Source organism: Vipera berus, assembly GCF_964194415.1.
Source record: "Vipera berus genome assembly, chromosome: Z".
Classification (NCBI taxonomy): Eukaryota; Metazoa; Chordata; class Lepidosauria; order Squamata; family Viperidae; genus Vipera; species Vipera berus.
This window is the reverse complement of record NC_138205.1, coordinates 40,266,596-40,280,913: the sequence shown is the minus strand read 5'-3', so window position 1 is coordinate 40,280,913 and position 14,318 is coordinate 40,266,596. Positions and strand designations below refer to the sequence as shown.

The following is a 14,318-nucleotide window of genomic DNA, read 5'->3' as shown; positions in this document are numbered from 1 at the left end:
CCTTATTCCCATCTCTCTTTGCTCTTTTACCTCTTTTGCTCTTGTCCCTTCTCTCAACACCCTTTCCTCCTGTTCTATACTTACTGCGTTGCTTCTCTGTCTCGTCTCCTTGCTGTCTGACTACTCTTTCCCCTATCAGCCTTTCTTCTTCTTGCTGCCCAAAGTATTGATGATAGAAAAGTTCTGCTTTCTCTATTGTGTCCAGTCTACATCTCTGTTCTTGCCAATTTATCATTACTCCTTCTGGTATTAACCACCTAAAATTTATCCCTTTTTTAATTAAGCATTTAATTAAGTTCTTGACAAACTGTTCTACTCACTCTGTCTTTGGAGAAGTTTCACTACCTGGGCTCTCTTTTTCAGACCTGAGAAAGAACAGAAATATGTTTTAATAGTGCTGTAGTTAAGATTTTCTCCTTCCCAGGAAATATCTGAGAGGAAAAAAAGTTCTAAGTTAAAGAACAATCCTTGAAAGACTGTACTACTCACTCCGTCTGTGGAGAAGCTTCACTACTTGCGGTCCCTTTTTCAGACCTGAGAAAGAACAGAAAGACATTTTAATAGACGTTAAAAAGAACTCTTCTGCATCTAAGCTTCTCTCCTTACCAGGATAGGAAGGATGATGGCTTATTTGTTTTCAAACTTCTTAAAAGGGAAGGAAGTTTTAGACTGGTTTTCCTCATCCTCAGCAACTTTAAGGTGTTAATAATAAGCATGGCTGGCTAGGCAATTCTGGAAGTTGACACCTACACAGCTTAAAGGCTTTGTGATTGAGGAACATTGTTGTAGATAAATTGCCCTCTGGAAAATGGCTACCATGAGCTGTAATCAATCGGAGATTTTTTTTTCTCCTTGACAAATTAAACCAAATATCACTGCATCTCAATTTGCTTGCTTATAGTTAAGGCTAGGAATTGTGAGAAGCCTCTTAGCATGGAAATTATGTAGCACATCATTTAAATAAATGTGATTCAGGCATCCAATAGCAGTAGCACTAGGACTTATATACTGCTTCATAGTGCACTACAGCCTTCTCTAAGGGGTTAGCAGAATCAGCGTATTGCCCCCAACAATCTGGGTCCTCATATTCCTGACATGGGAAGGATGGAAGGCTGAGTCAACCTTAAGCTGATCAGGATCGAACTCCTGGCAGTGAGCAGTGAGTTAGGCTGCAATACTGCATTCTAACCACTGAGCTACCACAAATCTTTCATAAATTGAATGAATTAGAATCTATGGGTGGATCTACCTTCAAAAAAAGAAATAATATGCCGCATGTATAACTCTATAGGTACTCACAGTTTCTTCGAACTGGCCTTTTTCACAGGCTCTGGAGCTGGAGGCGGAGGCAGAACCGGAGGTGGAGCTGGAACCGGAGCTGGAGCTGGAGCTGGAGCTGAAACCAGAACTTCAGCTTCTGCTTCTGCTGGTGGCGGTGGTGGCATTAGCTCCCTAGGAAGACAAAACAGAACCAGAGATTAATCCCAGTTTAAAGTGGGTTAATAAAGATCCAAGTTGTGTTCTTCTCCTCTCTCCTCCCTATTCAGTCAGACACCATTTTTCCTTTCTTTTCCAAATAGTAAGCAGGACGAAAAAAGAATTGTTTTTTGAGGGTTAAAGCCTTGTACCTGCTGTTTATAGGACTCCTGTCTCCGCTCTGTTGCAACAATGTTTCTAGATGTCAATCAAACTGGCAGGAGTGGATTCAGCGTCTTGTTCTGCTAACAGCAGAAGAGTCCTCCGCTCCGGAGACTCCCAGGCTTTGAGGGGGCCCTCACCCTTCAAGCCCCAGAACAAATGCTCTGGGGCTCTAAGGAGGCTCTACCCCTACCTGGGAACTCCCCCTCCCCTCTTCCCCCAAGGAGTAGGGTTTTCACACTGCAAAGCAGCTGATTGTCAGCTTCTCAGCGGTTTAAACAGAAACGAAGGGGCGGTGGTCAATTCCGACCGTCTGCGACGCTGGACAGCCACCCAGAAGTCAGTTCCTTTAGAGTCTTAAAGCTTTTATTAGTTAAAGGTATATCTGTTTAATTTGTTCTGCACCCAGATGACATTCCTGCTTTAAGTTAACCAGTTTTGAGAGATTTACATAAAGATTTTTGGTGGATTTGCTTGTTCAACAATCATTGCTTGTTTACATCCCTTCCTATCAGTATTGATTCCTGGCAACCGCTTGGACTTGTCCCTGCGGTTTTCTTGGGAAGATATCAGAAGTGGTTTGCCATTGCCTCCTTCCTAGGGCTGAGAGAGTGATTGAGCCAAGATCACCCTCCTGACTTAATGCCCAGCGTGAAACTAGAACTCAGTACCTCCTGGTTTCTTGCCTGGTGCTAGAAACTTGATCTCTATCAATTGCAGCTGTTTCTAAAATGTTAATTTAATTTTATCCTCACTTTTGGATTGCTGAAATATGAGGAAAAGGTAGCTACATTTGAAAATAAAATACATAATTGCAGAGGGTAAGCCCTTTAATATGTAGTCTAAAAATACCTAATATATTTAAAATTAAAAAAATTAATGAAATACCATAAGTATTCTTTCAAAGTTTTGAACTCTGCTCCATTAATCAGTTCTGTTGGAAACAGCACTCTAAGGATTTCTAATAATTTCTTATCAACAAAAAGGCTTGCTGTGGTGCTCGAACTTTTAAACAGGAAAACAACATTAGTAATAGTTCGGTAGTACATGTAGTAACTCACGTTATTTCCACAGGAGGAGGCTCAGGGATTTCTTGAGATCTGATAAATAAAGAAGAGCAGAAATTACAGAGTTTGTTGTACAACAATAAGGTTTAAAATTATTTTATTTTTGCAACTTGCATGGTTTGTTCTTCATGTACAGCTCTTGTATATGAAGGTTATAAACAAACCTATTTTCAAGACAATATTACATTGCTGTATGCCCATGTTCAGAGAAGACAGCCTCAGCCAGAGAAGCTAATTCATAATTTAGAAGCAGTATATGAATAGAACATCCAGATTTTGCAGTCAGCAAGGGCAACATCTATAGTTTCACTCATTATTCATTCTTGCAGAAATATTGCAGGTTTTTTTCAGTGGAAGAAGAAAGTAACCATTCCTGTAGAATGCCACATGTTTTCCTCTCCAAAATATATTTGTGCTGCTGCCTAACTTAAACAAAATTCTGGGTCGTTCATAGGTTTATAACAATAAATCCAATAACTATAAAACCATAAAATGAGAACCAACACCAGGATTCTCAGTCATCCCCTTGAGATATTCCACCACTGGCTTCAGACATTCTTTTCTCCATCCCTGCATCTGGGTAAAAGCCCAGGTATTGACAGCCTTCCAAAAGGTTAAAAGAGTGAAGGCTTGCTGAATCATTTGGGGGGGGGAGTATTCCGTAAGGTAGGCACAGCCACAGGCGAAGGCACATTTCCGAGCTCCCTCTAGAGAGACTGCAAGACTTCAGGGAAGGGACATGGAGCATACCTGCCCTATCTGATCTGGTAGGATGGGCAGATACTGTCAGGGAGAAGTGATCCCACAAATATCCTGGTCCCTGCCATGTAGGGATTTAAGGGTAATGAACAGCACCTTGAATTACACCCAGAAGGAAGCTGGCAGCCAGCACAGTTCATACAACAGAGGTGTAACATGGGCAAACCTAGAACACCCAATACTGCATGTGCCAGTGCTTTTTGGACCAGTTGTAGCTTTTGAGTTGCCTTCACGGGCACTTGAAGTGATCTTCAAGGAGCTCATTGCAGTGATCTAACTTTGGACAAATCCAAATTTGTCTCAAGCATTTAGTAGTGAAAAATATAAAGACATTCTCTAAGTTGCAGAATGGGACTATTCCCTCTCTAGTCTTATTTTGATCATGTCATGAGGGGAATTCACTGGAGAATGCAATTACATTTGGAAGAGTTAGCAGTAAAAGGAAGCCAGGCTGTCAAAGAATATGGTGGCCGTACTCTATCAAAGCTGACATCAAACAGGGCAGACAGAAACTCAAGTAGTGCAAGATAGGAACATGTGGTTAGGCTTAGTCCATAGAATTGTCTAGATTTGGACATGAGTGAATGCATCATCATCATCATCATCATCATCATCATCATCATCAAGCTTTGTCAGTTTCTTTCTTGTAATATGTGCCAAAGAGGAAAAAATGAAAGAAAACTACCTGAAGCTAGTACGATTAAATATCTCTTCTGAAGATTCTTCACTATCTAAGTTAACCTTGCTGCATTTTTTCAACAGTTTATCAGCAGATTTATACATTTCCTGAATCCAAAGAGCGTTCTCCAAAGAAGATACTGAAGTCTAAGCATGAGAAAAGGATGTGAAAAATGATCATAAAACTTCAATCTGACATTTTAATTTTTGTGTTGCATTATCATTGTATTTATATCACAAATTCAAATTACAGATCCTGGAGTGAAGGTTCTTCCTGATGGAATGTGTGGTTAACAAATTAGAGCAAACTTAACTGTGAACTCTTAATTACATCACCTGTTTTAGGTCCCTCTTTATCTATGATAGAGAATCCTGGAATATATTTTGTACTTCTGCTAATTAGTGTTAGTAGCCAATAACATTAGTAGTTAGTAGCTGCAGTTAAAAAAATTCCTCCAGTACTAGCAATCCTAAACTTTCCAAGTGTTTTTATACTTAATAATGTTATTTAATTTGGGTTTAATTATAATCTATGAAATAAATGTATGGCTTAATATTGTACGGGAACAAGGCTTTTATCAATTCATATGGTCGATACAACAAGTGATTTGTGTGCATCACCACTATTTCTATGGGATCCTTACAAAAGACCATTCTTGCTTCATGCAAGTTGTCTCCCAAATTACTGGTTTGAAAAAGCTGGAAAAGTTAGTTGCAATGCACAAAACCTCCACAAACCATAATCTGTTAATTTTGGTATATTTAATGCCACAAATGATTGTAGCAAAACTTTTCTTCTGAAAAGATCCCATAGGAATAATGATAAATACACAAAATACATAAAACTGTAAGATCTGGTTTACATATTTGGCTCAATTTAAGTCAGATTTTCCCTTCATGTTTTTTGAATCCAGCCATTGTGATTTATTCCATAAATAATTTTCTGGTCATTTGAGCTATGTCATAAAAATGTCTACCAAAATGGTTCAAAACACTGCTTTTTTCTAAATACCAGAGTATATATTTGGGCATTTCAAACTGTCAGTCATCTAGAAATCACAGGTGTAGGACAGGCTGGGCTCAAGACACTTCAAGAAGAAAAGATACAATAGACATCTTAGAGAAGGAAACTATTATGCGAGGATTTGCTACAAATTAATATACAATGTGTAACAGAACAATTGGAGACATTTCTTCATGGATATAAATATGGCTCAAGCTTCTCCTTGATTTTATGTCAAAATGGAAAGTAAAAATTGTAGCCAACTGAATTATTGCAGTCTTTTTAGCCAGCTTTCCTTCTCGGAAGCCATTTAGACCTGCAAATTACCTACTCAATCTGCACATTGCAGTGCCATCTTTTTGATTCGCTTTTATTTATTTATTTATTTGTTTTTATAAACCGCCCTTCTCCCGAGGGACTCGGGGCGGTGTACAGAGTAGGACAGGCAACAAAGTGAAACAGTATTGAAAACAATAATCAAAGCAAAACAAACTGGGACCCCAATTAAAGCTGTCAGAGCTATCAGGCCAGGCCGGACTGTTGGAATAGGTAAGTCTTTAAGTCGCGTCGGAAGGTGCGGAGGTCGGGGGCCATCCGGATTTCAGTTGGTAAGCAGTTCCAGAGGGCTGGCGCACCCACTGAGAATGCCCTCCCCCTGGGCGCCACCAGTCGACATTCCTTGAGCGGTGGTACCCTGAGGAGGCCCTCTCTGTGGGAGCGCACAGGGCGGTGGGGTGTTGACATTGGCAGAAGGTGCTCCCGTAGGTAGTCCGGACCCATGCCATGTAGGACTTTGTATGTCATTGTTAGCATCTTGAACTTCACTCGGAAGGCAACTGGAAGCCAGTGCAGCGCACGGAGGAGAGGTGTGATATGGGAGTATCGGGAGGCTCCCCAGAGTGTCCGTGCCGCTGCACTTTGCACCAGTTGAAGCTTCCGAGTGGATCTCAAGGGCAGCCCCATGTAAAGAGCGTTACAGTAGTCTAGGCGAGAGGTCACAAGGGCATGGGTGACTGTACGTAAGGCATCCAGGTCCAGATAAGGCCGTAGTTGGCGAACTAGTCGAACCCGGGAGAAGGCCCCCTTGGTCACAGCTCCTATGTGATCTTCCAGGGAGAGCTGCGAGTCTAGGAGGACACCCAGGTTGCGGGCCCTATCAACAGATGGTAGTAACTTGTCCCCGATGTTAAGGGATGGGATGTTCTGAGTATCCTGGCTTGCCGGTACGTACAGCCATTCAGTCTTGTCCGGGTTCAGTTGAAGCCTGTTCCTCCCCATCCATTCCCGGACCGCTTTCAGGCAACGGGACATCACGTCGAGGGCATCACTGATGTTGTTTGGAGTTGAGATGAAAAGCTGGGTGTCATCAGCATACTGATGGTACCCTACTCCAAAGCTGCGAATGATCTCACCCAGCGGTTTCATGTAGATGTTGAACAGGAGAGGCGAGAGGACCGACCCCTGAGGGACTCCGCAAACGAGAGGCCTCGGGGTCGACCTCTGTCCCCCTGCCAGCACCGACTGCGAGCGACCCTGGAGAAAGGAGGAGAACCAACGTAGAACCGTGCCTCCCACTCCCAGCCCCCTGAGGCGTCGCAGCAAGATACCATGGTCGATGGTATCGAAAGCCGCCGAGAGATCTAATAAGACTAGGACAGAGGAATGGCCCCTGTCCCGGGCTCTCCAGAGATCATTCATCAGAGCGACCAATGCCGTCTCCGTGCTGTAGCCCGGCCTGAAGCCCGATTGGTACGGGTCTAGATAAACCGCTTCATCCAGGATCTGAGGAAGTTGGTGCGCCACCACGCTCTCAACAACCTTCGCAAGGAAGCAAAGATTGGAGACTGGACGAAAGTTATTCAATGAGGATGGGTCCAAGGTGGGCTTCTTGAGGAGAGGTCTCACCACCGCCTCCTTCAAGGCGGTGGGGAAGTGACCCTCACTCAGAGAAGCAGAGATGACCGCCAGGAACCAGCCTCGTGTCCCCTCTCGAGCTGCATAAGCCAGCCAGGAAGGGCACGGGTCCAGTAAGCATGTGGAGGAGCTCAACCTCCTCATAATCCTGTCCACTTCCTTAGGAGTCACAGGATCAAATTCCTCCCAGATGACGTCGGCAAGACTGTCCATGTCTTGTTCTTCCAACTCAGCCCAGTTGGAGTCCAGGCCAGTTCGAATCCGAGCAATTTTATCCAGCAGATATTGACCGAATTCCTCGGCTCGACCCTGCAAGGGTTCCTCTCTCACCTCTTGGTTCAGTAGGGAGCGAGTCACCCTGAACAAGGCAGCCGGGCGATTATCTGCGGACGCGATGAGGGTGGAAAAGTAGTTGGATTTTGCCACCCTTATCGCAGCGAGATAAGACCTGGTGAGGGTTCTTAATCGCAATCGGTTGGATTCGGATCGACTGGATCTCCAACGGCTCTCTAGGCCCCGTCTCCGACGCTTCATCTCCCGGAGCTCCGCGGTGAACCATGGGGCTCGCTGGGATCTGCGCCGGGTCAGAGGCCGCAAGGGTACAACTCGGTCCAGAGCCTCCGTGGCTGCCTTTTCCCAGGCTTCCACTAAGGCATCCGCCGAGTTGTGAGCAGGGAGTGCATGTGCGTCCCCAAGCGCTGCCTGGAACCTATCAGGGTCCATTAGGCGCCTAGGGCGGTACCATCTGGTTGGCACCGCGCACCCACGGCGGGGGGTGGCAAAGGGGAAGTCTAGCCGCAGGAGGTGATGATCGGTCCATGACAGGGGCGTAACAGTCGTGGCACCCCCACCGATATCATCGCGCCACCGTCCAGACAAGAACACCAAGTCTGGGGTGTGGCCTCTCTCATGAGTCGGTCCAGAAATTATTTGCGACAGGTCCATGGCCGCCATGGAAGCCATGAACTCCCGAGCCAGTTCGGACGATCCTCCCAGGGACGGTAGGTTAAAGTCGCCCAAGACCATGAGTTTTGGGAATTCAACCACCAACCCTGAGAGGACATCGAGTAGCTCGGGCAGGGCTGCCGCTGCACGATTAGGTGGTAGGTATGCCAGCAGCAGGCCCAACTGCGCCCCCGGGCCGTATCTCAGTAGGAGAGACTCACACCCGACCATCTGAGGGACGGTGGTCTCTCGCGGGCTAAGGGATTCCCTGATGATAACTGCCACTCCCCCGCCCCTCCCATGGGTCCGAGGCTGGTGCAGCACCTGGAAACCTGGCGGGCAGAGGTCAACCAGAGGGACACCACCCTCTGGGCCCAGCCAGGTTTCCGTGATGCAAGCCAGGTCCGCGTGCTCGCTCTCCACTAGGTCACGAACAAGGTGAGCCTTGTTAGCTACGGACCTGGCATTCAGGTAGACCAGCCTTAGCATAGGAGGCTGCACACCTTCGCTCCCGGGTCCTCCGGGGAAGTACAGAGGGTCGGAGCGTCTCACCGCTTGTACAGAGCGGAGATGACACTCCCGGTGACGATACGGCCCTCTGTTTGTGCACCTTCTGCCGTTCCCCACCATCCTGGGAATAGGATGTTCGTCAGTACGCCACTGGGTATTGTCGGCGACTGGTCCTCGTTTCTCACCATCGCGACTGGTCGTAGGCCTGGCCTGCGTTATGGTAGCCGGAAGGCCTGCCTTTCCCGAGCAGCCATATTCTTTTCCCGCCCCCCTCCCTAACCCGACAAAAAACTTGACAAGAAACTTAACCAGGGGCCTCTTGTTGGTCTTGTGATGAAGGCCCCTGACCCTGCCTGGCCATCTCTCAGAGGCCCAATGGTCGGGCCCGTCATCGAGGTTTGATGTATTGAAGGCAGGACGAACCCAGGAGAGGGGGGAACTCCTGAGGGTGAGTAGATCTATGCTAGAATATTGGAGAAGCATAGGGAGCATTGGGGAGCATTGGGAAGGCGGTCCCCTGGGTGGAGCATTGGAAGGAGGGTCTAGTCGGGTAGGTGGGTATCTGGACCGTCATCCAACCACTGCCACTTGGCTGGGTGAACCCCAGAAGCAGGCCACTCCCCATCCTCTCACGATGGGTTGTGATTCTGCTTCTGGGGGTGGTCCAGGACCCACTCTGGGTGAAGCATGCCCCATAGAGCTCTCACCTCTATGGGGCTGCAGATGTAGGACAGGCCACTCTGCCACCGTGGCTTACACCCAGGCCCATCATGTCCTGTGGGGCGAGGGAGGGCAGGGGGTTCGGAGCTGGTGGAGGCAAGATGCTGATGGCCTCGGTGGTCTAGTCGCCGTCATCTCCACTGGTTAGCTGCATCGTGGCGACATTAGGTTGTTGATCGGCACGGAGATACCGTCGGCACCCAGGGTGCGGGCTGGAGACGCCATGCCGCGTCTAGTAGTGCTGCCGTCGAGGGTTTTTGGTGAGGTTGGTCGACCAGGGCCTGGAGAAGCTTAGCGCCGTTGTCAAGGCTCCTCGGTGGTGGTCGATACGGGTCCGCATAGCCGGTCTGCGGCGTCTCCTTGATCCCATGGAGACGCCGCCGTTGTTCAGGAGCAGGCCAGGAGGTCGAGGCAGAGTAACGACTCCGGTCCTACTCAGGGTGGTTGCTGCGGTTGCCTCGGTGTTCAGGCCCGTGGGGAGACGACAGCCTAGGGCCCCGCGGGGTTCTTGCCGTCGCCGTTGCCGACGATGTCGCTGCCTCCGCCACCCAGCTGGTCCGCGGCACCTCCGTTGATCGATTGGAGACGCCGCCGCAGCCTGGGAGTCGAACAGGGGGGTCGGGGCAGGGCAGAGATGTTGGCCCCTCTTGGATGGCAGCAATGGTTGTGGTGGCTTGGGGCGGGCCGGTGATGCCCCGTCGCCACTGCCACCGTCGCTTTTCGGCTCCTGGGACAGACGGTCAGCTTGGGGGCTGGAGAGCTGTCGCTGCTGCTGCTGTTGGTTTCGTTGCCGGCGCCTCCGCCACACAGCTGATCTGCGGAGACGCCGCCCTTGCCCGGTGATCAGGATCGTAGGAGACCGCAGAACAGGGCCCGCTGGGCTCTCACCGCCGAAGATGCCGCCGCCACCCGGGAGCCGGTCAGGGGCAGAGCAGAGCCTCCGGCCCCTCCTGGATGGCTGCGATGGCTGTCGTGGTCCAGGGCTGTCGTGGTCCAGGGGCGGGCCTCTCGCCACCGATGCCGCCAAAGGTGCCGCCGCCTCCGCCACCCAGCTGGTCCAGCTGGTCCGCAGCGTCTCCGCCGATAGCCCGGAGACGCCGCCGTCACCCGGGAGCCGGTCAGGGGGCCGGGGCAGAGCAGAGCCTCCGGCCCCTCCTGGATGGCCAGGGGCGGGCCTGGAGACGCCCCGCCGCCACCGCCACCGCCGTTGCCAGGCTCCTTGGATCAACGACCAGCCTGAGGGCTTGAAAGTCCTCGCCGCCGCCGCTGCCGTCCTCGCCGCCGGCGCCTCTGCCGCACAGCTGATCCGCGGAGGCGCCGCCCTTGCCCGGCAGTTTGACAAGCGGTAGAGGCAGGGCGGAGGTGCTGGCCCCGTTTATAACGGTTGCCAACGGCCCAGGCGGCGGGGCGGAGATGTCCCGGCACCCCTGCAGCTGTTTCGGGAGGCAGCGGGCGGCCTAATTGCCCAGCTCATCTGCCCGAAATTCTGGCCCCACCCCAGGGGTCCATTGACATCCCTGGGGGGCTCCTGGGGGGACGCCTTACTGTTGGGGGCTACGGAGCTCTCCCCAGCGCGTCCGCCATCTTTGGAGCCGGCAAATCATGTCCTTACTCTTGGCAGAACATTACTCTTGCTTAAGAATGCTTTGTTGTTGTTGTTGTTAGTTGTGAAGTCATGTCTGACCCATCGCAATCCCATGGACAGCGTTCCTCCAGGCCTTCCTGTCCTGTACCATCTTCAGAGTCCATTTAAGCTCACGCCTACTGCTTCAGTGACTCCATCCAGCCACCTCATTCTCTGTCATCCCCTTCTTCTATTGCCCTCAATCTTTCCCAGCATTAGGCTCTTCTCCAGTGAGTCCTTCCTTCTCATTAGGTGGCCAAAGTATTTGAGTTTCAACTTCAGGATCTGGCCTTCTAAAGAGCAGTCAGGGTTGATCTCCTCTAAGACTGACTGGTCTGAACGCCTTGCAGTCCAAGGGACTTGCAGGAATCTTCTCCAGCACCATAGTTCAAAGGCTTCAATTCTTTGGTGCTCAGCCTTTCTTATGGTCCAACTTTCACAGCCATACATTGCAACTGGGAAGACCATAGCCTTAACTATATGCACTTTTGTTGGCAGGGTGATGTCTCTGCTTTTTAGTGTGCTGGCTAGATTTGCCATGGCTTTCCACCCCAGGAGCAAACGTCTTTTAATTTCTTGGCTGCAGTCCCTGTCTGCGGTGATCTTGGAGCCCAGGAAAATAAAATCTGTCACTACCTCCATTTCTTCCCCATGGACAGTACCAAAAGGCAAAGAAAGCATATTTACTCAAAAGTAAGTCTCACTGAGTTTAATATACTTCAAAAATGATAGGATTATATATATTTAAATAAGTTTATGTAACTGTCCAACTCACCGATAAGTGATTCTAGGCAGATTACAAAATTTTAAAAAAATCCACCATCCAGTCACACTTTAATTTGTATTTTTATTATTAAGACTTGGTAATTGAAGCTTGCCTAAGCCACATCTGTAATATTTATGGGTATATGGAGCCATGTTTTTCAGATCCAATAAGAAAATTGAATAGCCAGACCACCAGTGGTTGCTTCTGCATTTACATACCTTGTTTTCAGGTGTAGATTTCTTGTTTCTACCCAGAAATGTCCTTAAAGAAACAATTAAAGAGTAAAATAGTGAGTTCTAAGGCTAGATAAAACCCTTTTAACAAAGTTCAAACCAAATATGGCATACATTTCTGTATTGGAGGAGTATACAAACTCTTATTATATATATTGCTGTTTCTCAAAATGGACTCAAAAGGCCTTTTCGTTCACAAGACTCTTCTGTGCATGTACAACCAATGTGCAAGCCATAGGACGCTTTTTTGCTTCTTATGCTGAAACACACACGTGCGATTGTCTCTAGAATTATAAGAGCACTTGTTGCAGGTAACCACGTATCTCTTTAGAGTTTTACTTATTTTTGGCTTCGTTAGCATGGATATCCTCCAGGCAATTTCACGTTTAATATTTGTTCAGTACTGAAAATAATTTGAAGTTTCCAAGAGGAGTGTTTTAGCGAACAAAGGATATGGGTCCAGTTGAGGAATGTAGCAGGAAGCCAATGCTAAACATACAAATTCAGCCAGCAAAAAAAAAAAAGATATTTTTAGTGATGTGTTCAGTGTTTTCAACTTTTAGATGCAGCATCTTGTAAAATAAAATTCGCTTTTTAAGAGTGAAACTCAGGTGCATTGGCACCTAATCTTGAGACTGGTCCTCATGAAGAGGATTTTCAGAGTAGAGAGTTGCAAATAACTAAGTATCTCCAGGGAAGAGTTACCGGTTTTCCTGAGGGGTTCCTTCCATTCTTTTTGCAGAGCGATGAGAACAGATCTGTTTAATCCGAAAAGAGAGGTGTGGTTGTAAGGGATAAATGTACAAGATTTTTCACAGTGAGGAAAAAGAAACAATGACTGACACAGGGAACTATGGTTTTTCCCCCCCTCTGCTTCCCAATAAGAAACTCTTCCTTTTCTTCATCTGTAAAAAGGTCTAAAGCCTCCAACATGATCTTGGTAAGCCTCAAAAGAAGGTCTTATAGACCACATCAAGCCCACCAGCCAGATGTTCCCTATCAGAATTGGAGGTGGAATGAATCCAAGCTTAATACACCTCTTTAGTTACCCTATTTGCCCCCCATCAATAATTTTACAAAAATCAGTCCCACACTAGCTCTTCACTAAAGCAGTATATTGAGAGTTTGGGGAAGTTTATCTTTTTATTACTGGACTTTGAGATATAGTGGGTACATAAATTAATATAAGGATCTCTAGAAAAATACTTTATCTTACCTCAATCAAACAAATTACTGCAATAATGACCACCATCACTGTTGTCACTGAGACAGCCATCGGCCAATTGATGACATGCCTATATTGAGAAATTCCCTCCTTTGGTGTCTGCAAAGATAAACCAAGAGAAATAAAGTGGAAGATGGACCTTCTAATATTTCAACATCTACTCCATCCCAATTAATGACATAAAGGGCAGCTTGTACTCATCGGTATGTATCAGGCCGTTTTAGAACAACTTCATTCTCATATAATGCTAAACTAGAATTTGCTTAATTTGAATGTCTTAGCTCATATCTAATAAGATTTGAACAACTATAATCTAAACCCATATCTTGAAGTTAGTTTACTAAGCCATACCATGTTTAATTATTATTATTATTATCTTGAGCTAAGAATCCTGGTTTATTATTGGTTTATACTTTGCCATACTGGAGGCCCTTACCATTTCATGGTGAAATCAAGGCAAGACAAAGGCACGTTTCAGAAATCTTGTTCCCCTCCATGCAGTCTTGTAACTTTCCCTGTCAACCCTTTCACCATCCATCTTGTCTGCTGAATACCAGACAGATGGAAAATTCTGAAGTCTGTGTGCCAAATCATCTATTAGCCCCTCAAAACCTAAAAATACCCATTGGATTTAAAAAAATGTAATTATATCAGAAAGAAAACCCATAGGCACAGTCTTATAAATGCATGCTCATAATAAACCACTTTGGAATTATAAGATTACAGTAAAAATGGGAAACATATATAAAAATAAATTTATAAAACATTAATAAAAATCCTCATAAATCACTGACAAATGCTCAATATAGTAAAGGTAAAGGTAAAGGTTCCCCCGCACATGTGTGCTAGTCGTTTCTGACTCTAGGGGCCGGTGCTCATCTCCGTTTCAAAGCCGAAGAGCCAGCGCTTGTCCGAGGACGTCTCCGTGGTCATGTGGCCGGCATGACTAGACGCCAAAGGCGCACGGAACGCTGTTACCTTCCCACCGGAGTGGTCCCTATTTGTCTACTTGCATTTTTTTTTACGTGCTTTCAAACTGCTAGGTTGGCAGAAGCTGGGACGAGTAACAGGCGCTCACTCTGTTACGCGGCACTCGGGATTCGACCCGCCAAACTGCCGACCTTCTGATCGACAAGCTCAGCGTCCTAACCCACTGAGCCACCGCGTCCCTCAATATAGTACTTCTATAAATATAAATGGGGAAAATATTATTGCTGCTAGGACATGGAAGATACA

General features: G+C 47.2%; 1 long non-coding RNA gene across 1 annotated transcript; it reads right to left on the bottom strand.

The window, feature by feature from the left end:
- Positions 1 to 1,341: 1,341 nt before the first annotated feature.
- Positions 1,342 to 13,170, bottom strand: LOC308677029. The gene is made up of 5 exons (XR_014028401.1): positions 13,074 to 13,170; positions 12,563 to 12,615; positions 11,843 to 11,885; positions 2,700 to 2,738; positions 1,342 to 1,452 (listed from the first exon to the last, which is right to left on the bottom strand). It is a non-coding gene; the product is annotated as an uncharacterized lncRNA (long non-coding RNA).
- Positions 13,171 to 14,318: the final 1,148 nt, after the last annotated feature.